We start from the raw sequence: 25,514 nt of genomic DNA on the forward strand, positions 1-25,514 counted from the left end.
TACTAAGCTCAGGGGAGAGGTAGATATGATGGAGAGTAGAGAGAGGGTCCAGAGTGACCTAGACAAGTTGGAGGATTTGGCAAAAAAAATCTGATGAGGTTCGACGAGGACAAGTGCAGAGTCCTGCACTTAGGACAGAAGAATCCCGTGCACTGCTACAGGCTGGGGATCGACTGGCTAAGCGACAGTTCTGCAGAAAAGGACCTGGGGATTACAGTGGACAAGAAGCTGGATATGAGTCAGCAGTGTGCCCTTGTTGCCAAGAAGGCTAATGGCATATTGGGCTGCATTAGTAGGAGCATTGCCAGCTGATCTGGGAAAGTGATTATTCCCCTCTATTCAGCACTGATGAGGCCACAGCTAGAGTATTGCATCCAGTCTTGGGCCCCCCACTACAGAAAGGATGTGGACAAATTGGAGAGTCCATCGGAGGACAACAAAAATTATTAGGGGGCTGGGGCATATGACTTATGAGGAGAGGCTGAGGGAAAGGGGCTTATTAGTCTCCTGAAGAGTGAGGGGGGATTTGATAGCAGCCTTCAACTACCTGAAGGGGGGTTCCAAAGAGGATGGAGCGAAGCTGTTCTCAGTGGTGGCAAATGAGAAAACAAGGAGCAATGGTTTCAAGTTGCAGTGGGGGAGGTCTAGGCTGGATATTAGGAAACACTATTTCACTAGGAGGGTGGTGAAGCACTGGAATGGGTTACCTAGGGAGGTGGTGGAATCTCCATCCTTAGAGGTTTTTAAGGCTCAGCTTGACAAAGCCCTGGCTGGGATGATTTAGTGGGGGTTGGTCCTGCTTTGAGCAGGGGGTTGGACTAGATGACCTCCTGAGGTCCCTTCCAACCCTAATCTTCTATGATTCTATGGCCATCAACAAGTTTATGCTTGAAATTAGATGAAGGTTTCTAACCATCAGAGGAGTGAAGTTCTGGTACAGCCTGCCAAGGAGATCAGTGGGAGAAAAAAACCTTACTGGCTTCAAGACTGAGTTTGATCAATGTATAGAGGGGATAGTATGATGAGACTGCCTACAATGGCATGTAGCCAATGTGTGAATACTTGCTGCAAATATCCCCAATGGCCAGTGATGGGACACTAGATGAGGAGGGTTCTGAGTTACTACAGTAAATTCTTTCCCAGGTGCCTGGCTGGTGGGTCTTGCCCACATGTTCAGGATCCAACTGATTGCCATATCTGGGGACAGGAAGGAATTTTCCCCTTGGTCAGATTGGCTGAGACACGGGGTGGGAGGGTGCCTTCCTTTGCATCATGGGGCACAGGTCACTTGCAGGTTTAAACTAGTGTAAATGGTGGATTGTCTGTAACCTGAAGTCTTTAAACCATGATTTGAGGACTTCAGTAGCTCAGCCAGAGGTTAGAAGTCTATTACAGGAGTGGGTGGGTGAGGTTCTATGGCCTGCAATGTGCAGGAGGTCAGACTAGATGATCATGATGATCCTTTCTGGCCTCAAAGTCCGATTCTAAGATCAGGGAGATGAGCATTTTAATGCTTAAGTGTTTGCTGGATCGAGGCCGTAAATCTTAGCTCTTGGCACCTTGTCATCATTAAGATCCCATGTTGCTCTTTTGCAAAAGTAAGGGTTTTAGCCCTAGTGCCCTGGCCAAATTCCAGTTTAAGTAATTGTCTTTTGCTGACATACACTCTCCCTGCAGTTTTAAATGAATACATTATTCTGCTCACTTCCTGTCCTGTTTTGTAATCTAGATGTACACTGTTTAAAGTTGTAATATTCTAACCCAGAGGATGTACATTCACAGGTGAATGAAATGATTCCTGTACAAACTTTGTGAAGCTTTCTGGATTCTTAGGGATAAAACTAGCTGAAAAAAATTAAGCTTTTTGTTATTGCTACAGTTGCTTGAAAAACAAAATATTGTTTGCTTTTGTCATTGAAATCTGACAAAAATGTGAATTTCTGTTTTAACCATCAATGGTTATTCCTATTGAACATCAAACTGCATAAGTATTAATAGACATAGAACTGTCCTAAGGCCTAAAAGAGAACCAAATGATCTGCTGTAGGAACAGAGAGATTGCGTTAATTACTTAAAGCCACTTCCCTTCTTTGTGTAGTAAAAGCCTGATAAATATTTAATTGTTTACCAAAAGTATTCAAGGAGGGCTTAGAGTTCATGGAATCATTGTGGGAGTAGAGATGTGTGGAGCTACCCACTGTAAGTAGGAACACGTAACCAGGTATATAAATCCCCCACTGGCCATGAGGGGGCTAAGGAACAGTTACGGGCTAAGCAGTCCCCTCCCCATGCCCTTGCTGAGCATGTTGAGGTTGGAGGCACCCAAGGTTAAAATTCAGCCAGGCAGCTCAGTCTGTGGTTGGCAAGCCAGGAAGAGGAAGTACCCTGGGATCTCCCCAGGACGACTGGCACTGAGCCTGCATTGAGCCAGTGAGCAGGGGAGACACAGCACCCATTTGCTGGGACAAGGGCTGCAAGCCCAGAAGGCAACGTTCCCCAGAGTTGGGAGGTGGCCAGATGGGACACAGACTAGAGTAGGAAGAGGCCCAGGGAAGCTGATTGGAGGCGGACACACTACAGAGACAGGTGAGCAGTCAAACCAGCCTTACAGGATCCTGAGTTGGAAGTCGGTGGCGTAGGAGAAGCCTGGATTCCCCTACCCTGCCTGCACTGTGGCCACTGGGAGGGGCTGCAGCCTCAATAAACAGTAGCTGCTGGTCGGGAGTCCCCTACACCACCACCCACAATCATAGGGGAAGAAAAAAAGAAACACCTTCTAACAGATGGGCATCTCTGATTTTTTTTACATTTGTTTGATTGCTTCATAGCTGCTGCCCACATGTCTCTCTTGACCTGCGTGCACCTCCTCTTTTGCTGGTGGAGGGCAGCACTAGCTAGCAGCATGGTTGGGTATACATGGAGTAACAGATCTCCCACGTGTTTACCGCATCCTTGGAAACATACAGAGTGCCTCCACAAGAACCCAGAGGAACACATTTCAGGAAAGGAATGTTGACAGAGAGTTACCGGTCCCAAGACATTCTCTTCAGGATCCCACAGAAATGAGCTGGAAATCCTGCGGCATTCATGGTCACCCAACACAGCCCTCTCAGGTGAAAAATATGATAGTGCATAGCCACAGGGAGAGTAGCAATGGCAGGGAAGGCTTCCTAGGGATGGAGGAGAAAGCTATTCCCAGTGATAGCTCGGGGCTTCCTAGATTGAAGTCTGCTTCCCACCTTGCCAAGATGGAACTTGCAGGTCTTACCCCTTTCACAGTTTCGAGCTCCTAATGGAATTGACTGAGGAACGCAGTGTTATAGTAATGCCAGTCCCAAGATATTAGAGAGACAAGGAGGATGAGTGCATATCCTTTATTGGACCAACTTTTGTTGGTGAGTGAGACAAGCTTTTGAGCTCACACAGAGCAATTCTTCAGGGCTGGATGGTAATAGCATTGTAATTTTCTTTCAACTATTAAAATAGCAAAACTGTTCTATATTTAAAAGAGCTTTTGTTGTAAATAGCTTTCCACCCTGTCTTTTCCCACACACCACCATTCTTTGTTTCCTCCTTTCAGAGGAATGCCCTCCGTTCTGTAAAATTTCACAGCTCAATAGCCCAATTTGCTCGTCATTCTACTTTTTCAAAGTAGCTCCCAATCTCTGTTAATTCCGTTTTTCTGTAACTCTGAATACCTGAAGAAGAGCTCTGCATAAGCTCAAAAGCTTCTCTCTCACCACCAGAATTTGGTCCAGTAAAAGATGTTACCTGACCCACCTTGTCTCTCTGACTGAAGAAGGGCATTTCTGCCCCACACAAAATGCCAATATTTCAACATTTGTTTTCATCCCAAATCAGGCTGGAAAGTCAATATATTGAAACTTTTCAGAGTCCCATGATGCACTGTGGCAGTGCAGCAACAGGGAGAGACCACTGTGCATTGTGGGAGATGTAATCCACCTAGAAAGCAGGGCCCACAATGGAGAAGGCAGGCACATAATCATATATGTAGGGCTGGCAGGGAGCCTCCCTGTGCTGAGTTAGGACTAAGTAAACCTAGACCATCTCTGATGATCCAATGAGACGGATTTCACAACCTCCCTTGTGTAACAATGCAGCCTCTGGCGGGACACAACTGAGAGTATTAATTCAGGACAAATTGCTTAGAGCAGGGCAGTTACAGCCCAAAGTTGGACTTACTTTACTATTAAGGCACACCAACCCAGCCAAACAGAGCAGACTTCAGTTTTACCCCACTGGCTAACCAGAAGTCATACAAACAATTCCCTCAGATATTCCAGTTCCCTTGTATCACCACCCGCATCACTCCTTATGGGGACGAATGGTTATGAAAACCAATATCCCAGTAAAAGAAAAAAAGTTCTCCTGATCCCAAAGGGCCAAGCCCCATGCCCAGGTCAATATACCAGTTAGATCTTACCCACAAATCACGCTGTTGCCAGTCCTTTAGAATCTAAAATCTAAAGGTTTATTCATAAAAAGAAAGAAATATTGATGAGAGCTAAAACTGGTTAAAGGAATCAATTACATACAGTACTGGCAAAGTTCTTGGTTCAGGCTTCTAGCAGTGACGGAATTAACTGCAGGCTCAAATCAAATCTCCGAAGTACATCCACAGCTGGGATGGGTCATTCAGTCCTTTATTCAGAGCTTCAGTGTAGCAAAGTTCCTCCAGAGGTAAGAAGCAGGATTGAAGACAAAATGGAGAAGATGCAGCTGCCTTTTATAGTCTCTTGCCATGCAACCTGTGCTTCCTTTGTTCCAAAAACAAGCTACCCAGCACATGGCATGGAAAAACCTTAGAGTTCTGTCCATAGGCACGTCCCTGCATGCCTTGCTGAGTCACAAGGTGTATCTGCCTTCTCTCAATGGGTCAATTGTATAGCTGATGGTCCTTAATGGGCCATCAAGCAGGCTAGGCAGTGCTGACACCAAATTGTCTGGGGTCTCACCCAGAAGCATAGCACAAGTTTGAAATACAGACAGTATAGAGCCAATACTTATAAGTTTAAATACAAAAATGATAGATGCATACAGATAGCATAATCATAACCAGCAAATCATAACCTTGTCATAGACACTTTACTTAACCTCCTTTGTACAAGATTTGGTGCCACTATATGACCTTGGTTGCAACAATGATCTATACGGTCACAGTTCATGTCAATAACATCACACCTTGGAAGCTTGTTCTAGAGCTTAACTATCTTGATAATTAGAAAGTTTTCCCTAATATCTAACCTTGATCTCCCTTGTTGCTGAATAAGCCAATGGGAGGACTTGGAACTACAACTCCCATGAGATACCACAATGGCTCTGGAAGATGCAAGATGCTAATGCTGACCCATGAAGAGACCTTGTTCTGATTTTTCAGTGGAAAATGCTGCCAGAAACTGATCTTTTCCCAAGGAAAAATCTCAAGTTTTAACAAAACCCCATTTTGCATGAAAAAAAATTTTCCCTGAAATTTCCCAACCAGACGAGTCTGCCAACCACCAGCCTTAGAGGAGGCAGTAGCTAGAAGTCCACAAGCTCTGCAGTGCAGCTTTTAGGGAGTTGCTTATCGCCCTCCGGAGATCATGAAAATGGGGGGAGAAAATACACTGTAGATAGAAAAAAATGTGTTGCTTACTGGAGGGCTAAAGAGGCGCTCAGAAGAAAGGCCATTGTTTATTACTAGAAATACTGCCACTCATAACTAAATTTCCTAAGCAACTCTGAAATTATACACGAGAGACTCCTATAGCCCGTACAGTATAAAAGTGTCCTCATAGAACAGCCATATATACATAGAGATTCCAAATTCAGGAGTTCCATAGATTCCAATGCCAGAAGGGACTAGTATGATCACCCAGTCTGACCTCCTGTGTAACACAGGCCAGAGAACCTCAGCCAGTGATGCCTGCATCATGCCCAATAATTTCTGGTTGAGCTAGAGTGTTATCCAGGTGTTGAAAGGAGTACAACTTTGGTGATCAGGTCTCCTTATTACTTTACTTTATTGAAACAAGTCACCGTAGCCAACACTTGCAGGCCCCCTGCTACGGAAAGTCCTAGGAGCTTTCAGAGAGATGGAAATCCTAGATGAGCACATACATCTAAGCCATTAAAAAAGACTTCCCTTAAAAAACAAGTGACTACCTCAATGGAGCGGAGTCTTTTCCAGGAGCTTTTAAGTATTGACTTGTTAAGGCTGTTCTTACAAAATCATGCTTGTGCTGGAGCCTCAGACATGAGAGCGAGTCAACAAAGAGCCATCACTCCAGGGATTGCAGGTATTATTAACGTGAGTCGATATTTTCGAGACACCAGACGAAAGGCTTTCTCTGAAGCATCAAGGAATGAAAGCCCATTAGCAGGTTTGCCAAGTTTCCTTTCCCGCTCCAATTTCAAGGATATGGCTGTAAATGACTAGGCCAGTGGGATGTAGACCCAGAAATGTAAATGAGCAGGGCAAAATAAGCTCTCAATATGCATTAAATACAAGTGTCCCAGAAAACCAGTGTTTCTACTGGAAGAGATAGGAGCCTTCTGTTCATTCACAAAGAGGCTTCGGCTTGGTCAAAATAATGTTTAAGGACTGGCATTCAGATAGTTTTACAGCTGCTATGCATGATGGCTGAGATCTTACAAAGGAAATAATGTGTTAGGGTCTTATGCATTTTCTTATGGGGGAAATCTTGGGTCGGTATTATCTAAAACAGAGGTTCTCAACTGATGGACTACGGCACCCTGGGCGGGGCGGGGGAGATTGTCATGAAAGTCAATTGGAGAGTAGCAAAGCACTGAAAGTTTCATTTCAGTGTAAAGCAAAGAATCTCATTTCCCACACCCCCTTCCCCTTTGAGGGTCAGACCCCCAAAATACATGCACACACATGAATTATACACACTTGTCCTTATCATGGTGAACAAGGAACCGTCTACAAAATGACGCAGCTTATCAGAAGTAAACAGCAGACACCGACAAACACTCTCATCAGGAACAAACAAGGACACGTACTAACAACCAAAAAAGAACAAGAAATGCGCTAGACAGACCATTTCAAAGAATTGCTGAACAGGGAGCCACCTAAAGAGGAAGCAAACATCCAGGAGGCAGAAGAAGATCTTGATATCAACATAGACACCCCAACTAAGGAAAAAGAAAAGGAGGACTTGTGGCACCTGAGAGACTAACAAATTTATTTGAGCATAAGCTTTCGTGAGCTACAGCTCACTTCATCAGATCCATTCAGTGGAAAATACAGTGGGGAGATTTATATACATAGAGAACATGAAACAATGGGTTTTACCATACACACTGTAACAAGAGTGATCGCTTAAGGTGACCTATTACCGGGGGGGGGGGCGGGGGGTTTGATCACGGTCAGCTCAGTTTTGAAGTCAAAACAGGAGTACATCAGGGTGTCTCATGTCTGCAATCCTCTTCAACATTGCCATTGACGGGGTAATGCAGCGTACAACAGAAGACATGCCAAGTGGCATTAAACAGAAACCCTTTTCATCCCTTAAAGACCTGGACTTCGCAGATGATCTTACTCTCCTGTCACATACCCAACACCATATACAAGAAAAAACAACTCAACTCAATGCATTCAGTCAGCAAACTGGACTGAAAATCAACCGGAATAAGGCAGATCTCATGATCTTTAATATTGCCTCACCATCACCAGTACGGATAGAGGATTATGTTTTGACCAATGTAGAAACATTCACATACTTGGGCAGCACCATCAGCCAGGATGGTGGAACATGCCAGGACATCCAGAACAAAATTGATAAAGCCAGGAACACCTTCAGGAGCTTAAATACAGTCTTGAAATCATCAACATACAAAACCAAAACCAAACTCAAGATTTATCAGAGCTGCGTACTTTCAACACTACTTTATAGTGCAGAATGCTGGGGAATGAGAAAGTCTGACATGTCCAAACTGTCTTCATCCCGTACAACCTGCCTCAGAAAAATCCTCCGTATCTTTTGGCCCAGAATTATCTCAATCCAAGATCTATTGACACAGTGCAGCCAAGAGGATATGAGCACCATCATTGCCAGGAGCCACTGGAGATGGATTGGCCATGTGCTTCGGATGGAAACTGATTCCATCACCAGAGTAGCAATAAGATGGACACCTGAAAGCAAGTGAAAATGAGGCCACCCAAAAACAACATGGCAAAGAGCCTTGGAAGCCAAGCTGAAAAACCTGGGGCACAGCTGGGGAACCATTGAAAGACTTGTCAGAAACAGACAGGAATGGAGGAGCTTTGTTGCTGCCCTAAACACCAGAGACATAATAGGAACATGATGATAATGATCCTTAGTACATTTGTATTCTTACTTTTATTGTGAAGGGGGCCATGAAAGCTTCTTGGACTTCAAAGAAAGGTCATCAGTGTGACAAAGCTGAGATACTTGCCTACAAGCAAGGAAACAGCTGGCTCTGACCCTCAGCCCTACTTCCTGACTTTGGCTCAGGTCTCTGAGCTTGGACTCCCTTTCCTGGCTATTGATTCCTGCTTCAGCTACTAGGCATGAGCCCCTGTGTTCTGGTCCTTTAAACACTCCTCTTGTCAGTATCTCCCACTGATCACCACATAGCATGCTGGCTTCTGTGGATCCACATTTGTAGGCACCTCTTTGTCCAAGGCACTGTATAGGAAGTCTAGGTGCCTACCTTGGCTTTGAAGTTTGCAGTGCTGTTCCTGGATTTTCTAGGTGCCTAAAATTTAGGGCCTGTGATGCTTAGTATTGGAGAACCTAAATCCCTTTGTGGTTTTCCTCCAGGAGCCTTCCATTTTGATGCATCAGGCTTTTGCTTTTAGGCGATCTCTCTGCACATACTTTCCTTTCAACTCTAGTAGCATTCATTAAATCCCCAAATTGAGAAAATAAAATGTTAATAGCTCTTCAGAAAGCTGGTCTGTGCTACCCAATGCTCCTTAGAAAAGATAGTACTCAGAGAAAACCCTTAAAGGGACAGAGTGGGATTTTCAAAAGTAGCTATGTGAGTTAGGATCAAAATCTAACTCAACGTCGCTGGGATTTGTGCTCCTGAATCTCTAATATGCTTTTGAAAATTCTGCTCAGAATGTTTATTCAAAACAGTCATTTCTCTCAAAGTTTTTCATTGACTAATATTAACACTCTTTAAGGATAACTAAAACCAAAGGAGAAGAGCAAAGACATCTTGTCTGTTCCCCCAGCACACATGCACTTTGTGCATCTGACAGTACTTGAATGTCACAGGGGATGCTGCTGGGTGGCGGGCACTTTGGGAAATCTGACCCCAGTTATTGGTAGGGCCCTACCAATTTCGCGGCCATGAGAAATGTGTCACGAACTGTGAAATTAGTCCTTCCCTGTGAAATCTGATCTCCCCCTTGCTGCTGGGAGTGCCCCAGCCAGGGGACTCCTAGCTGCAAGTCCCCGCTGGGCTACTGTCATGAGAGGAGGGAGATCAGACCACCTCCAAGTTCCTCCCCCTGCTGCAGGAAGCCCTGGGGCTGGACAGCAGCCCCAGATGTTCCTGCAGCTGGAGGAGGCTTGTGAAGGTGAGTCCAATCTCCCCTGCTGCTGGGAGGCACCCCACCTGGGGGAGTGGGGGGGCTCCTAGCTGCGAGTCACCACCGGGCTGAGAAAGGACAAGACTTGTCCTTCCCCTGCAGGGCTGCTGCAGAGTAGGGAGATCAGCCCCACCTCAGGTACCTTTTGGGTTGGAACCCCTAGGGTTACAGCACCATGAAATTTCAGATGCAAACAGCTGAAAATGTGAAATTGACCAATTAAAAACCCTCTGGCCATGAAATTGATCAAAATGGACCATGAATTTGCTAGGGCCCTAGTTATAGGTGCTGAGTTCTTTATCTTGTCACTTTGTGTATAGTCAGTTTTACATCTGTCAGTAGTCAGTTTCACTTCCTGGTCTCCTGCATGAACAAACTGGTCTAATATATGCACTGCTGAAACAGGTGCTCACACGCTTGCTCTTCCTAACAGGCCACGGAAGGTTTAGTGGGAGCTGCTTACATTTCAGGAGTTAGCCGGACGCTGCCAGTTAATTATCGTATCATTTTGTTGTAGAAGTTGTATGGGCCAGTTCCTCAGCCAGCGAAAAATATCAGCTCCATTGACTTCCATGGAGCTATGATATTTTACACAAGTTGAGGATCTAACCCTAAGTACTTAATTTCTTAATTTCTAAATCCTCATTTTTTAGGAAGAGCCATAGAACATTTATATCACCTACAAGAGCCAAGCCTGATAGGAGGGTTCAGTGAGCCAGAGAAGCAGAGTCTTTCCCACCATGACCCTCACCCAGACAGTATCTCTGACATGGCAGGAGGGAGCAATGGTATTGGAATGACCCTCAATATCTGGTGGAAGCAGAGGGTGCCCGGGGGGTGCAGGACCCATCCACTGGATCAGCAAAGCAGTGGTGGGTGCTGTTGTGTCTTTGCAACATTAAGAATATGAGGAAACAACAGGGAAAGAGTTGGGTCTCAATTAACAGTTTTTACTAACTCCATACAAACATCCAAGGCCTAGCTACTAGAGCTGGTTGGAAAAACATTGTCAAAATACTTTGACAAACAATGCCTTTTTTGTCAAAATCAAAACATGCCAGTTTCAACAAGCTTTTGTTTTGAAAAACTCCAAAATGAAGCATCTTTACAATGTCAAAATGTCCAGTATTGACACTTTTGGAATGAGAAGTTTCAATTTTTATTTTCAAAATGACTTTTCAAAATGGATTTATTTTTAATTTTATTTATTTATTTATTTTTTACAAAAAAGTTTTAAAAGATCAAAATCAGAACAAAATGTTCGGGTTTTATTGGTACAAAAGACTTTGACCTGAATTTTTTTTTTTTCAGAATTTCATTTTGTGAGACATCTGAACAATTTGTTTTTGTTCTGGTTTGAAATTTAACAACAACAAAAAGGGGGGCAAATGGCAGAATTTCTTGCAAAATGGAAAATCTGGTTTCTGCCCCAGCTCTACTAGATAAGAGCAGCAGTTTATATAGTTAGGTTCCTGTGACATTTGCAGTAGAGATAGGAAGGCTTGTAGAGGGCTATCAAACTATTTACAGGCATGCTACCCAATACACTACAAAAAGAGATGGTGGAGGCATTTGAGGGTTGTTCTACTGAAGGAACAGTAGCTAGACATGATTTGTATTGGAACTGCAGGGCTAGCATGGTGCCTGTTTCTGGAAGAGTCCGTTCATGTTTGGGGAGGAAATAGTTCTTAACACTGAGAGGATCTCATCAGTAATATTCCCTCCAGTGAACAGAGCATTCTACAGAAAGGCTGGAGGTTCTAATTCTTGCAAATGTTCCAAAACACTTTGTCTACTTTTCTCTCTTTTCCTCCTGTGTGGCCCCCTCTAGCTATTCCCCCTGAATGCAAGGAAGCCGCTAACGATTACAAAATTTAAAGATTATTAATTAAAGCTAACATACATCCTAACTCCAGGGCCTGGCCAGCCTGCCTGCGATTCTTTAATGCAGCTAATGTGCTGCACACCCTGAAATGACTCCTCTGTTACTTGTCTGTGTATTTAAGCAAATAAGATAGCGCAAGAAAATAATGTCTTGGAATTTCTTATTCAGAGCAGAAATGCAAAGAGGCTTCTTTCTTTTGCTGCTTTTATTTCTCACTAGACATTCTACAAAGCCTTTTGTTTGCTTTCAATTTCCTCAAGTACATGAACACCTGCCAAAGGAGGTGTTCTGCCACATGTCATTTTCAGTAGGAGAAAAGACGGGCTCTGGAACTGGTGGTAGGATTCAAACACGGTGACACTCTTCACCCATAAATGAAGCTCTGGGGTTTTGTTTCACTTTGGACCAGATTCTCATACCCTTACTCATGCTGAATATACATTACTCGGTGAGTAATCCCATTGAACTCAATAGGGCCACAAATGTAGTAAGGAATGGGTACAACATGAGGAAGGGTTTTGCAGCTTGTCTACTCAAGAAATGATTCTGGAATAGCTACTCCTGATTAACCCAATATGTGGACACTCTTATTCCAGAATAAGGCACTCTTATTCTGGAATAAGTGTCCACACATGGAGTTAGGCAGGAATAGTTAATGTGCTTCGAATTCCCCTCTACTTTATTCTGGATTAACTTTTTTATGGGTAGCCAAGCCCTAAGAATCTGATCCTCCGAGTTTCTCTGAGCTTTCACATGCAGCGCAATGTAATGGGTGGCACATACCTGCACCCCCCAAAAAGCAGCTCCTGAAAGCAATTGTGCCTGAGACACACTTGGCAGAGGTGTGATCTGAACTTAAGGTTTACCAGCATCTTTGTGTCCGTTATGAGTGGTTTGATTTTCCCCCACAACATACAGTTGTGCAAGTAAAGCTCTAATGTAGATGTAGTTATGCCCGTGTAACGGTGCTTATATCAGTATAGCTTATACCGACTGGGGGAACGCTAAGCACTACTGTACTGATATAACCATGTCTGCTTACAGGGTTTTGCCGGTATAACTATACTATCAAAACCCTCCTAGCTCAGACATAGGCTAAGGCTCAGTCCCTCTGGAGCGCCTCACTTCCCAGCCATCATCTTGCTCACAGCAAGAAACTAGTGTTTGCCTGCAATCCCGACCTCAAATGGAGTCCCAGCATGGCCTGCTGTAGGACTTTGTTGAGTCACTTCCAATATCTCTGCAAACATTTTCCTTCAACAGCAGCCCGGCAGGCCACTGGCTTCTATTTGCATTACTGTACAAATACTTTCTGCTGTGAACAATGTAAGAAATCACTGCCTATTGTGGCTGAGCTCCTGTAGCGTCTACTTGAAAGAGAACCAATGCTGCTATAGTAAAACATTGTGCAGGAAACCCAGTTCTATTTTATTTTTTATGTCCTCCTTCTGTGATCTGGTGACACACAGTAATTGACACTGTATGCTGACCTCTTGCACAAATATTACTGTTTCTGAGTTGTCTGAAATGGAATTTCCTCACTTTAATGCCATACTGAGTTTTCCGTAATATGCTGAAGTGGAAATTGGTGGAGAACCTCTTAGGCAGCCACTAGTTTCATCCACAGGAGATGACAAGGAGACCACTCATAAGCATTTCACTTGAAACGGCAACAGGACGGCACCTTGGTCACACAGTTCCCTAACACTGGGTTATCAAATTAACCGGCTTCTGCCCACTGAGAACACTGGGCATTTATGTAGCCACTCAGATCCCAAAGGACCCTGCATCTCTTTGCAAATATGTCTGTCTCTTCAGTAAAGGAAATTACTTCCACTGGCATGCAACTGCAGCTGGGGTGACATGTAACAGCTTCATAACAGTACATAGCAACACAGAACCATAACAGAAAATAATGTATCCAACTGAAAATAGAGAGGTAATCTAGGTAGACAGGACATAATGTAGTTGGAATTTAAGCCTGACGTAAACATAGTTTTTGTAGCCGTATAACTATATTGGTTAGGGGGCTGATGTTTTTTACCAATGTAGTTACCACAATACAATGCCTAATGTGAACACGGTTAGTTATACTGGTACATATCTCACTCTTATGCCTTTCTAGTCCGTGTATGTCACAGGGCAGTTAATGGGGAGTTCAGGCTCAGCCTGCCAGTGACTGCCTTATGAAGGCCCCATCTGGGGTAACTGACTGTGGTGGGGGCTGATTAGTAAACAAGCACCTGGGCCTAATACAGGCCAGTTAATGGGGAACCCCTAACTGGGGCAGGAAATTCCTGTAGAGTGGAGCTCCCGTGAGAGGCCTGAGTCAGAGGACTGAGTAGGGAGCCTAGAGAGGGAGCTCTCTGAGGAGCCTGTAAGAGGTGCTCCTAGAGAGGAGACTCTCCTAGCTGGAGAGCTGCTGTTGGCAGGCACCCAAGGGGGTCTGGTCTCAGCCAAGGGTCTCCCAGTCACTGGCTGGAAGCCCAGCCTGGCAAGGATCATCCCTGTCCTTGGAGCAGAGTCACAGGGGATGGACCTCCCTGGACCCCTGACTCCAGAAAAGGATTCTACTCTCGTAGAGGCAAAAGGCCTATCAGCAGGGGCAGAGAGCAGTACCGAGACACCCCCTGGGGAAGAGCCTGGTTCAAGCAAGCACTGGACTCTGGTGGGGTACAGATGGACTAAAAATGACTCTGGTCACCCACCTGAGATGTTGGGATGAAGACTTGGTTCATATTCTGTATTGGCTTTTCTGTTAATCAATGAGACCCTCCACAAGGGCGTGTTCTTTAGCGTCTAACAATCTGTCCAGACTTGTTGATACCCTGAGTGAGGGAAAAATCAACTAAGGGCCTGCCTGTAAGGGGGTGAGCTGGGTCAGCCTGGAATGATGACAATGCAGAACACAGAGCCTTCCCCTCTGCCTTCTGTCTTGGCCAGTCTCCTGCTGCAGTCCTATCTCTTTCTCCTGTCATTCTGATAGCTTTCAGTTCTACTTCTATTGTGCGTTTCCATGTTATCCTTGGTCTATCTCTTCACCTCTTGCCCTGGAGGTTCCAGTCCAACACCTGCCTCGTTATTCAGGTCTGTCCTTCATGTATGTCCTTGCCGTCTCCATTTTCGTTCTGTAATTTCCAGTCCTATGGTTTCCCCCACCCCCCACTCCAGCACAGCTATAAGCTATACTGATATAAACACCTTTAGACTGATATAACTACATCCACACAGGGGCGCGGGGAGAGGGTACCATTTTAACTATCCCAGTATAGTGTCAAGTACAACATTTGTGCACAGACAAGGCCTAAGAACATTTCATGATGGTGGTGATGATTGAGTTTACTTTATTAATTCAACTCCGAGAAACAGGCAGTGTTCTTTAGAGAACATAGAATAAGGCAAGTCCCTGGGCTCAAGCGTTCCGAATATAAGGCAAGAATTTTCAAAGGCCTCTAAGGGATCAAGGCACCCAGCTCAATGACATTCAGGTGTCCAATTCCCTTCAACTCCTCTGAAAATCTCAGCATAAAAATAGCCAACACACAAAGGAGAGAGGAAAAGACTACATTTGGGGGCACATGCCCATTTCCCCCTAATTTTAATCCTGCTCAGCCCTTAACTTTCTCCCCTTGTCTTTAGACTGCTAGATATATATTCCTTCCTTCCTTTTCTGACCCACGCCCTCACCACGTACCCATGTGTTAGCTCCTACTCGGAGTCTGGTTTTGAGGTTCACCTTTTCCTTTGCCACTCTCCCTCCATTCGTTTTTCCTGGCCTCTCTCCCCACAGTTCACAGTAGTTTTTAGAATGTTAAGTCAGCTGATGTCAATGCAGCTCGTGGTGTGTGAAGGTGTCTGGTTCATGCACCCTGCCTTGTAGCTCTGCATCTTCTTCTAAGGCATCTGGGATCCACCTGTGGCTGATGGGTGTAGCTTTCTCTACTGCATATCAGTGCGAGCATCTGGTAAGATGCCATATCTTGCAAAAACTTCCATGGGATCTTTAATGATCCCAGGTTGTCTGGATCTCAGACACCTCTGTTGCAGGGTGCCTGGCCCCTTTTAGGGCAAATGGGACAAGCTCTACCTGTGGCATAACTAATTAGCAGATTCCCAACCTGAAGAGGGTGGGGAACTACCGGGTCTAGCGATAGCTTAATGGACACCTAGACCTCAAAAAGGGCTGTGAAAGATCAGTCAGGGTTGTGGAACCACAGGGAGCAAGCTGGGCTGCTGTGCAAGGCCCTGAAGAATGTGAAGGGGCTTCAGGGAATCAGACTGGGAATCAGACTGTGAGAAACCAGAGCAGAGCAGAGCAGAACAGTTGGTTTCTCCGAGCCAGAGAGAAACTAAGAGCATGGGAGTGAGTGGATACATAAAGGGAGCTGAGAAAGTGGGCAGAAGAGGAACCCAAGTGGGGAGAAAGAGTTTTTGTTTGTTTGAACATTTGTCCAAAGTGGTCTGGACCAGATGTGACTTAGCCCGAGGACTAAGTTGTGGACAGAAACAAGCCACTGCAGGGCCAAGGAGGTGAAAGCCCCTGTAATGCCATGCTCTGATGCCAGGAACTGCTACAGCAGTGAGCAGAACTGCCTACAACCTCCTAGTCTGATCTCAGAGTGAAAAGTGCCTGCTCTAATAGTAGGGAATGTACAGAGATAGAGTAAAAAAGGAAAGATTGGAGCCAGAGAGCATGAACTGCTGCATGAGTTCAGAGTGCAGCAATACAAGGAAATAAGATTTCATGGAAATAAAAACTTGGGGATTAAGAAGCCTAGAGAATAAGGTGTGATATTTGGAAAATGTGAACATATACAAATTATTTGGTCTGGATGATACACACCTCAGGGTATTAATGCAATCAACTACAACATTTAATGTTAAAGCTGGTGGGAAAAGGATTTTTTTAGCTGAAGATTTCAATTTCTTTTGGCAACCAAAACCCAATTTCTGGCTGGACTTTGCCAGAAACTGAAAAAATCAGTTTTTGATGAAAAATTTAAAAAAAATTAAAGAAAACTAGACACTCTGTGAAAACTGTCATTTCACCAAAAACTCAATTTTCCACCAAAAGTTGCAACCACAGTTTTTCAACCAGCCCTATTTATTGTGTCACTGATTACTTCTGAAAACTCACACACAACTTGTGAGCTATCAAGAGATTTACTCCTGGAGGAATTCTGCACCTCCTGCGTAAGCACAGAATTTAGGTCCCCCACAGATTTCTTTGTTTCCCCGCAGAAAAATGACTTTCTGACAGGGAAGCAAAGGGAAGCCAAAAGAGCAGTCATGCAACCCTCCCCACCAGTATTTTTTCAGGTGCCCAGGGCAGGCGGCAGAGAGGTAAACCACTGTGGGAGGCGGGACTGGGGAAGACCCAACTGGTGATTCCTGCCCTGCGCCATGCTCAACTGCTAGTCACAGCTGGGCTGGGGAGGACAGGACTTCCTCTTCCCCTACATGGCATCTGGTGCAGGGTCAGACCCAGCCCCAGATTTCTCCACAATCTGCAGGAAGCACTGCAAACTCCTCCTCCTCTTCCCCCACTTCCTGCATGCATCGCTCCTCAGCTGCAGAGGGAGGGATCCTTGTACAGGGAGCTGCTCCCCCATCCACCTAACCTCCATGCATCCAGACCCCCTCATACCCAGACACTCCCGCCAAGCCTCACCCCACCGCACTCAGAACCCCCTCAATGAGCCCCACTCCCCCTGCACCTGGACCACCCCAATGAGCCACCCACACCCAGATCCCCACCCCGCCGAGTCCCAAGCAGTCACACCTGGATCCCCACGCCCCTGAGCGCCTCTCCCACAGCATCTGGACCCCCCACTGAGTCCCCCACACCCAGACCCCCCCATGAAGCTCTACCCCCTCCCGGGGGGGGAGCTGCACAGTGATCTCCCACCTCTGCGCAGCCAGCGGCCAGTGCTCTCCAATGCCATGCTGGAGCCTCCACATTTATTTGACAAATAACATGTGCAGAATTTTAAAATACTGTATGCAAAATTTTATTTTTTGGTGCAGAATCCCCCAGGAGTAAAGAAATTAATGTCGTACTGATTTTCAAAAAAGAAAAAAATCTGCTACCCTTGCAATCATCCCCAGTTAAATAAATTCCTACGAAACAAACAAATATTAAAAGAATAGTTGAACACCTAGAGATAAAAATGTGAACTCTACGCAACATGGTTTATTAAAAAAGAAATCTTAGCAGACAAAGTTAATTCCCTTTTCTTAACAGAATTACAAAAATCAGTGGATGAAAGTGTAGGGGTGATATATTTAGATTTTAGTGCAGCATCAGCTATTGTTTCATATCACATATGTTTAAGGAAAAGGGTAAACTAACTCAGAAAGCACAATCTAAAGACGGTCTGTGTAAATACTGCAAGAAGGTGGGTGAAATCATGCAGTTGTGCAAATGTATATCCAGCTAAATTGTCATGCCAAAGTGATCATGGGGACATCTTTAAACATCCTTGAGTTCCCTCTTTCTGTTTAGAAAATTTCACTCATCCTATCAGGAAGCAGAAACAATGTCATGTGATTAACTGACCAGTCACACACCAGAACTAATGGATAGTGAATGGTCAAAGACATAATAGTTAAAAAGGCTAGAGAAAGGGGTAATGCTGAACAACAGTACATAAAATTGAGAGGAGTTACTTGATGGCATAACAGACATTAGTGCTAGGTCCAGTCTTAACATCCTCATTAATGATCTGGAATTAGAAATAAACAGAAAATTAATGAAATCTGCCAGTGATACTAAATTGGGAGGAATTGTGAACATCCACCACAAAGAAAGTAGAATAATACAAAGGAACCTAACCACATGGACAGAAAATAACAATGATATTGAACTTGGTAAATTCAAAGGTGATATGGCAAGGAAAAATTATCTACATTCATACTTAAGAAAGGAGAAATATAAGAAGCAGTAATGTGGAAAAGACCTCAGGCTGAGAATGGACAGAAAATTAGACAATGTTGGTTGATTCTCAGTTTTTATAAAGCAGAATATCTCAACTGAACTGTTGGTGAAGAAGTTAGTGGAGTCAAATAAGCCCACGTACACCAGCTGAGGATCTGGCCCTCAGTTTCCAATGTGATAAGGTAGCAAAAAAAAAAAAAAAAAAAAAAAGCCAGTGCAGTTTTGTGCTGCATATTCAGATGCACCATATCACAATGCAGAGAGGTGAAAGTTCTTCCAAATTTGCCTACAGTAAATGGTGATGTTCTTTAAGGTGCCTAACCCAAATTAAGGTGCATGCATTATAATATCAGCACTTTTTAATCTGTGAAATTACTCTTTGAAATACCTCAGGAGCAGAGCTAATACCAAAAGGTATTCCTTGCACCATTGGAAATATATATGTTTATTATAAGTCAATAAACTAGAGCCTTACTCACTCACCTGTACTTGCCAGATTGCATGTTCCACACCTAGTACTGAGAAATGTTGCTGCTGAGAGCTCAGATGTCACTTTGGCAGTTTTCACCAGATAACATTCACATCTTTTTGGCTTTGCTTAAACAGCATGAATTAACACATATCCTTGGTTTATTTGTCTTTTTTAATTCCAGCCATAGAATTAACCGAGTCTATAGGTTGTTCTCCTTTTCCAATAAGTTCCTGCTTTTCCATATTGTCAGCATCACATTTTACTATACCTTTGAGAGAATGAGATTTTTTTTTCTTGCTGGATTAATAACCAGAGTTACAGACACGTTTATCTGGAATTCTTCCAGATATCATAGGCCTTGGAAGGTATCTGAGAAATCTTTCACTGAACCAGCTGTCTTAGTTCTCCGCATGAGCTTCTGTGGCATTTACAGCAAACATCTTTTAACTAACTTTAGGTCTAGGCAGTATGTAGTCATAACACAGATGATACATCAATATTTTCTATTTGCGAAGGCCTTGATTCAAGAAAGCATCCCTAATCAGGAGAACAGTTAATCATGTGTCTTTCTGCAGTCCTGAATAGGAATGGGCTTAAGTATTTCCTGAACTGGGGCCAAAGTGAATATGTGATACTGGTTGTTAATACATTTTGTAATAGTTACTTACCCTTGTACCATTTGTCTCTCTCAAATTTAAATTTGGCCAATTTCAAAGACATGCACTCACACAATAAAAAGGGGGTGAAAACTCCAGAGAACAGCAGAATTGAAATGAAAAACTAAAAAAAAAAAAAAAAAAAGGAGTACTTGTGGCACCTTAGAGACTAACCAGTTTGTTTGAGCATGAGCTTTCGTGAGCTACAGCTCACTTCATCGGATGCATAGCATATCGTGGAAACTGTTTCCACGATATGCTATGCATCCGATGAAGTGAGCTGTAGCTCACGAAAGCTCATGCTCAAATAAACTGGTTAGTCTCTAAGGTGCCACAAGTACTCCTTTTCTTTTTACGAATACAGACTAACACGGCTGTTACTCTGAAACCTAAAAAAAAAAATAATTTTTCAGTTGACCAAAACATTTTGGTCAGCTCAAAATTAATTGAAAAACAAACAAACAAAAAGTCATTTTGAATCAACCTGAAATGTTTCAGTCAATTAAATATAATTTTTTTTAAAAAAGTTTGTTTTGACAAAAAAAATGTTTTTTGGTTCAAATCCAGCCAGATTTTTTTAACTGAATATTCTATTATCCATTCAGTTCTACTCAGCACATCCCAAGATCAAGCCCCAAGTCTGTGGACATTCTCATCATATCCTCCTGATAACAATCAGCTCAGAACTGAAAGTTAATGGGCAATGAGACTCTACATCTGGTAGGTTGTGCTGAACACCTCCCCTGCTGTTAGTTATTCCTTAAAATTATCATCAAATTTTGGACTTCATTGGGTGTTTGCTTCAGCTGAATGTGGCTCTTGTGAAAGGTGTCAGATTTCCAGCCCTGGAGTCTGCAATAAATCATTATCTGTGGTTATTATTAATACATATTTATACACATATAGAGTAATGCATAGCATTTATATAGTGCCTTATATGTTAAAGCATTGAGTAGTGTCTAAACAAATTACAGATACAACATGGGCAGCAGCAGTGCAAGCATCTGTCTTACCCTCTCTCACCCCTCTACCTTCCCTCAACAGTATTCTGGCAGGATCACCTCTAGAGATGAGAACACAATTCAGTATCCATGGCCATTTAATCCAAGATCACGTGCAATCACGCCCATTCAGCCGTCTGCTAAAACTACCAGCAAAGGTGGCAATTGGGATGGTAACATTATGAGGTGAGCTTCTGTTCACAACAGATTAGATTTGGGAGCTTTCTTTCTATATGCATGGATATTCTATTCCACGCCAGGTGTAAGAGATAAATATACTTTGCTTTAGGACAGAAAAAGTGCCTCAGGATCTAGGTAGCCATGGATGCTTCAAGTCAGGGGTAGGCAACTTATGACACGCGTGCCAAAGGCAGCATGCGAGCTGATTTTCAGTGGCACTCACACTGCCCAGGTCCTGGCCACCGGTCCGGGGGGCTCTGCATTTTAATTTAATTTTAAATGAAGCTTCTTAAACATTTTAAAAACCTTATTTACTTTACATACAACAATAGTTTAGTTATATATTGTAGACTTATAGAAAGAGACCTTCTAAAAATGTTAAACTGTATTACTGGCACACGAAACCTTAAATTAGAGTGAATAAATGAAGACTTGGCACACCACTTCTGAAAGGTTGCCGACCCCTGCTCCAAGTCATAACAAGATGAGTCAGCGTTCTACAGGTGTTTATCCACTGATCCTATTTGCAACATCTGCCCCATGCATGTCCGTCAATGGAAAGGCAGCAAACGTCTGAAGGCACGAGGGCTTTAAAATCTCTTAACAAGAAAACTTCCACTCTCTTGGAAAAAGGCAAAAACCAAGCCTTGGGTGGCTAAGAGAACGAGGCCATTAGTGGGTCACCTATTCTATATATGCTTAGTGCTAGTAGAATCCCACCAGCCCAAGCCTTTTCTAATAGATAAAAGAACTAATGGACCTTCTGTAACACTGGTGTGAATGGCTGGTATGCAACACAGCTGACAACGCAGGAAATGGTGGCCATAAAAAAAGCATGTTGGAATTCAGTCGTATTTACAGACTTGGAATAGAAACATTACAGAGCTCAGTGGGATGATGTTGCCATCCAATCGTTCATAAATCTCCTGGTTGCAGCTGAGTCCTTACTCCCCTTTCACACACAGACACATGCCACCCACGTGCACATATGCATACTCACAGAAACACACACACTTTTCTGTATTCTTTTTCAAAGAAGAAGGCTGTTCTACAGCGTTAGGAAGCTTTGCACAGAAGAGTAGGGCATGATCTAGAGGAAGCTTATGCTGAACATCCAAGATACTTGGATGAGTGATTAAAAAGGTAGAATTTGTGCCAATCGCAGCATATTTGACAAAGTTTGCCTGCCAACTCTGTGGTATCCAGCTCCTTTCAAATGTCATTAGCAAACATGTAGTACTGTGTAGTAAACATTGTGGGGAAATGGCCATACTGCAGCTCATGCATAGCTTGTAGTAGCAATTTGGAATTGTGGCATGTGTTGGAGGCAAATGGCCACATTCTTCGCTGGTATAATTCAGCATATCCCAACTGAAGTCAGTAGAGCTATTCCAATAGACACCAGCTGAGAATCTGTCCCATTGTGGCATTATTTCTGGGGGGAAAACTCAGCTGCCGATCTGTCCTTGCATCCTAACACTGGTGGGATGTTTGAAAGGAAAGAACAAGCCAACAGCAAATGCTTGATTCATATGTCACAGTCAAAATTAACACTATCTCCTCCTCATATAGATCTAAACCATTGGATAGATGCTGAAACACAAAGGCTGAATTCAAAGACCTTCCCCTTATTCAAGTTTTCAGGTACAATATAATTCAACATTATCCGGAATATCGAAGAACACAAAAGATGAATAGCACTGTGTTTGGGGAATCAGACTTGAAGCTTCCGTTAGTGTTAATAGAAGTTGTGGGTCTTGACACAAAAGTGTCTAGTGATTTTGGATGCCTCAGTTCATGGGTAAACTTGAGACAGCTTAAAAGGGCTTGTTCAGAAAATGCTGACCATCTATACCCTTTGAATATTAGCCCCTTTTAAGGTATTTCAAACTCGGCAACAAAACAGTTTTGAAAAGTATTTCATATGCTTTGGAAAATCTTGGTCCTAATTCTCTGTCCATCGCACTACTGATATATTCAACATATAGGTGTTCTTCCTCTTTCTTGCCACTTTCCTATTTGAAGTCAGTAACTTTTGTAGCCTTCTTCCAAAACTCATGATTGTATGCCTGGCTGTCATGCAAATTGGTCTTTCTAAGGTCCACTAATGTCCAGTCCATGTGCAGAGTCTTTGGCTTTCCCATTGGTTGTTTTCCATCCATGATGATTGCAAGGGTCATCCCACTAATATAACTCTCAGGTCTCCACTGGACATGGTCATACCAATGTAGCTAAGATTTCCTCTACTTGTTTTAAATTGGGGCAACCTGGTTTAGGCCCCTCACAACCTCATTTTCTTTCTTATCACAGCGTCCAATCATTTGACAATCCTAACTTCTCCATTTCTGTGGTTGAGAGCATCCTGATTTCTTTTCTTGTGGCTGTCCAAGTCTCTGTTCTGTACATTAGGATGGCTTGAATTACAGTTTTATACACTCTATCATTTAACTTTATTGACATCCTTTTATCAGAGAGAACTGGGATCAGCTCCCACCATTTGCACCAATCAGGTTTGGTACAAGACCGCGCATCACTCAGGCAGGCACCATTGTCAGCAACCATTATATCCTTGGTATTTAAATTATTTCAGTCTTCTAAGCTCTCTGCCTGTAATATCCTTCATAGTGGGTCCTCCTCCCTCAGGTATCAAAGCTCCAGTCTTAGCAATGTTCACTATAATAAGTCCTGCCTGCTCAAAACTGCGTTGACCTGGTTTGCAGGATCTCACAATCTTCTGCACACATCACTAAGTTATCAGCTAACAGCATATTCTAAGAGGGCGCCTTTCATATATTCTCACTTATCACACCCCTGATGTAGAATAAATATAAAATTAGAGAATTAAAGTTAGCTTACGTTTGGTTACTGAAATAGGTGTTGTAAAAAGGAAATCCCTGAAAGTGATGAATGATGCGGCCAGAAGGAATGATGTAGGGAGGATGTCTGGCTCACAGAATAACTAATGAGATAAGGGGAAGCCTATAGAAAGAAGGCCTCTGACCATCAGGGGTGACTGCAGATGGTTTTAAATAAGACAAAGATAATATATCTTAAAAAGAGACCACATGGAAATGTTCTCTCAAAAATCAGGGCCTACATGAACCCAGATGTAAAGAAAAGTTATTGGTCAGCAAGAAGGAGGGGAAGAGACAGGGAGGAAAGGCCCTGGGGAGAAATGAGGTTGTAAATCTTACCTGGATGAAGACTGGAAATAAGGGTGAACTGTCTCAAATAGATTTTTAACTGAAGTCAGTAACTGGCAATAACATCACTTGTTTGTTAACAAGTATGAAAAGTAAACTCTTAAAGAATTCATTGCTAATACCTGCCTGACCACATTCAAGCCAACTAATATGGGTCTAAGGACCTCTGGGATTAACCCGTTTGTAAATTTCATGATCTAATGCTTATAAATGTTTTGTTGCTGTTTGGATGTAGTAAATGGCTTCTTATTTAGGATTTTTAGGGATGTTTAGAGTAATTGTATAAAAACCATTTGGTCTTTGGATTTAAAAAAGGAATTTATGGTTAAATTAGCATTCTGTTATTACCCTGCAGAAATAATAATAATTCCAACGTATGACACTTGCAAACAAAAAACGGCTCAGTGCTGCCTCCTGATGCAGGCCACTGTTTATTGGACATTCTCTGATGTAGCCGCATTTGGCTTTGACTATGGTAGTCACTCCATCATGCATAACCTGGATTAGATGGACATATTCTTCTGGCACTCCTCTCCATTGCAAACTCCACCAAACTAATTCTTTTGGTACATGATCACACCCCTTCTCCATGCCCACAAAGACCATACCCAGTTGCCATCTCTTTTCTCTTAACTTCTCCATGAGGATTTGTAGAGCAAATATGGTATCAATTGTACTCCATCCTGGTATAAATCCATGCTGACCGTTCTAAATTTCAACTGTTCCATGTAGATGCTACTCAACAATCTTCACCCGTACTTTCGTTGCATGTGACATCAGCTTAACTGGGTGATAATTAGCACACAGTGTAATATCTCCTTCATGTTTAAAAATGGGCACCAAAGAGCTTTTATGCCATTCATCTAGAATTTTCTCTTTCTTAATATCATTGAACAGACTTATAAAATATGCGACATTTTCCCTTCCCAGATTTGTTAGCACATCCACTGATACTTCATCAGGCCTAAGTCCCATGTACTTCTACAACCTCTTTCTCCTGTATGCAATCTGTTATGTCTGGTTCAGCTTACATGTTCTTTGTGCCTCCCTTGGATTCTCCTCATTCATCACTCTTCAATAAAATCGCTCCAGACTTCATTGATTGATTCACCATTCGTTTTCAGTATCTTCGTTTTCTAATATAAGCAAACTCGTTCGCATCCCTCTTCATTTTCTCTCTTGCCTTTGCAAGTTTGTAGATGGGCTTTTCTCCATCATGTCCTCCTAACTGTTTGTATAGCTCATCACAGGCCAAATGTTTAGCTGTAGCAACATTTCTTTTGACCTCCTTTTTTGCCTCCATATATTCCATCTTATCACTGCTCAAGCCACTGGCCTGCCATTTTTTAAGTTACCTTTTTCTTCTCAATGGATTCTTTAACTTGAGGATTCCTCCACCAAGTATTCCTTTGTATCCTTTTCAGTTTCATCAGTCCTAAGACTTCATGTGTCATTTCCAGCTACATTAACTTTACTTTGTACCAGTTGTCCTCCGCATATCCCTGTGTGTAGTCAGGAAATCAACGCATTACTTCTTGTTTAAAGATTTTTTTCATTCCCATCTTTAAGTTTCTACCACTTAGGCCTTTCT

General features: G+C 43.1%; 1 long non-coding RNA gene across 1 annotated transcript; it reads right to left on the reverse strand.

Annotated features, from left to right (window-relative positions):
• Window positions 1-874: 874 nt before the first annotated feature.
• On the reverse strand, window positions 875-9,866 carry LOC122465381. The gene is made up of 3 exons (XR_006290181.1): window positions 9,732-9,866; window positions 6,855-6,859; window positions 875-887 (listed from the first exon to the last, which is right to left on the reverse strand). It is a non-coding gene; the product is annotated as an uncharacterized LOC122465381 (long non-coding RNA).
• Window positions 9,867-25,514: the final 15,648 nt, after the last annotated feature.

This window comes from Chelonia mydas, chromosome 4 (genome assembly GCF_015237465.2).
Source record: "Chelonia mydas isolate rCheMyd1 chromosome 4, rCheMyd1.pri.v2, whole genome shotgun sequence".
Taxonomy (NCBI): Eukaryota; Metazoa; Chordata; order Testudines; family Cheloniidae; genus Chelonia; species Chelonia mydas.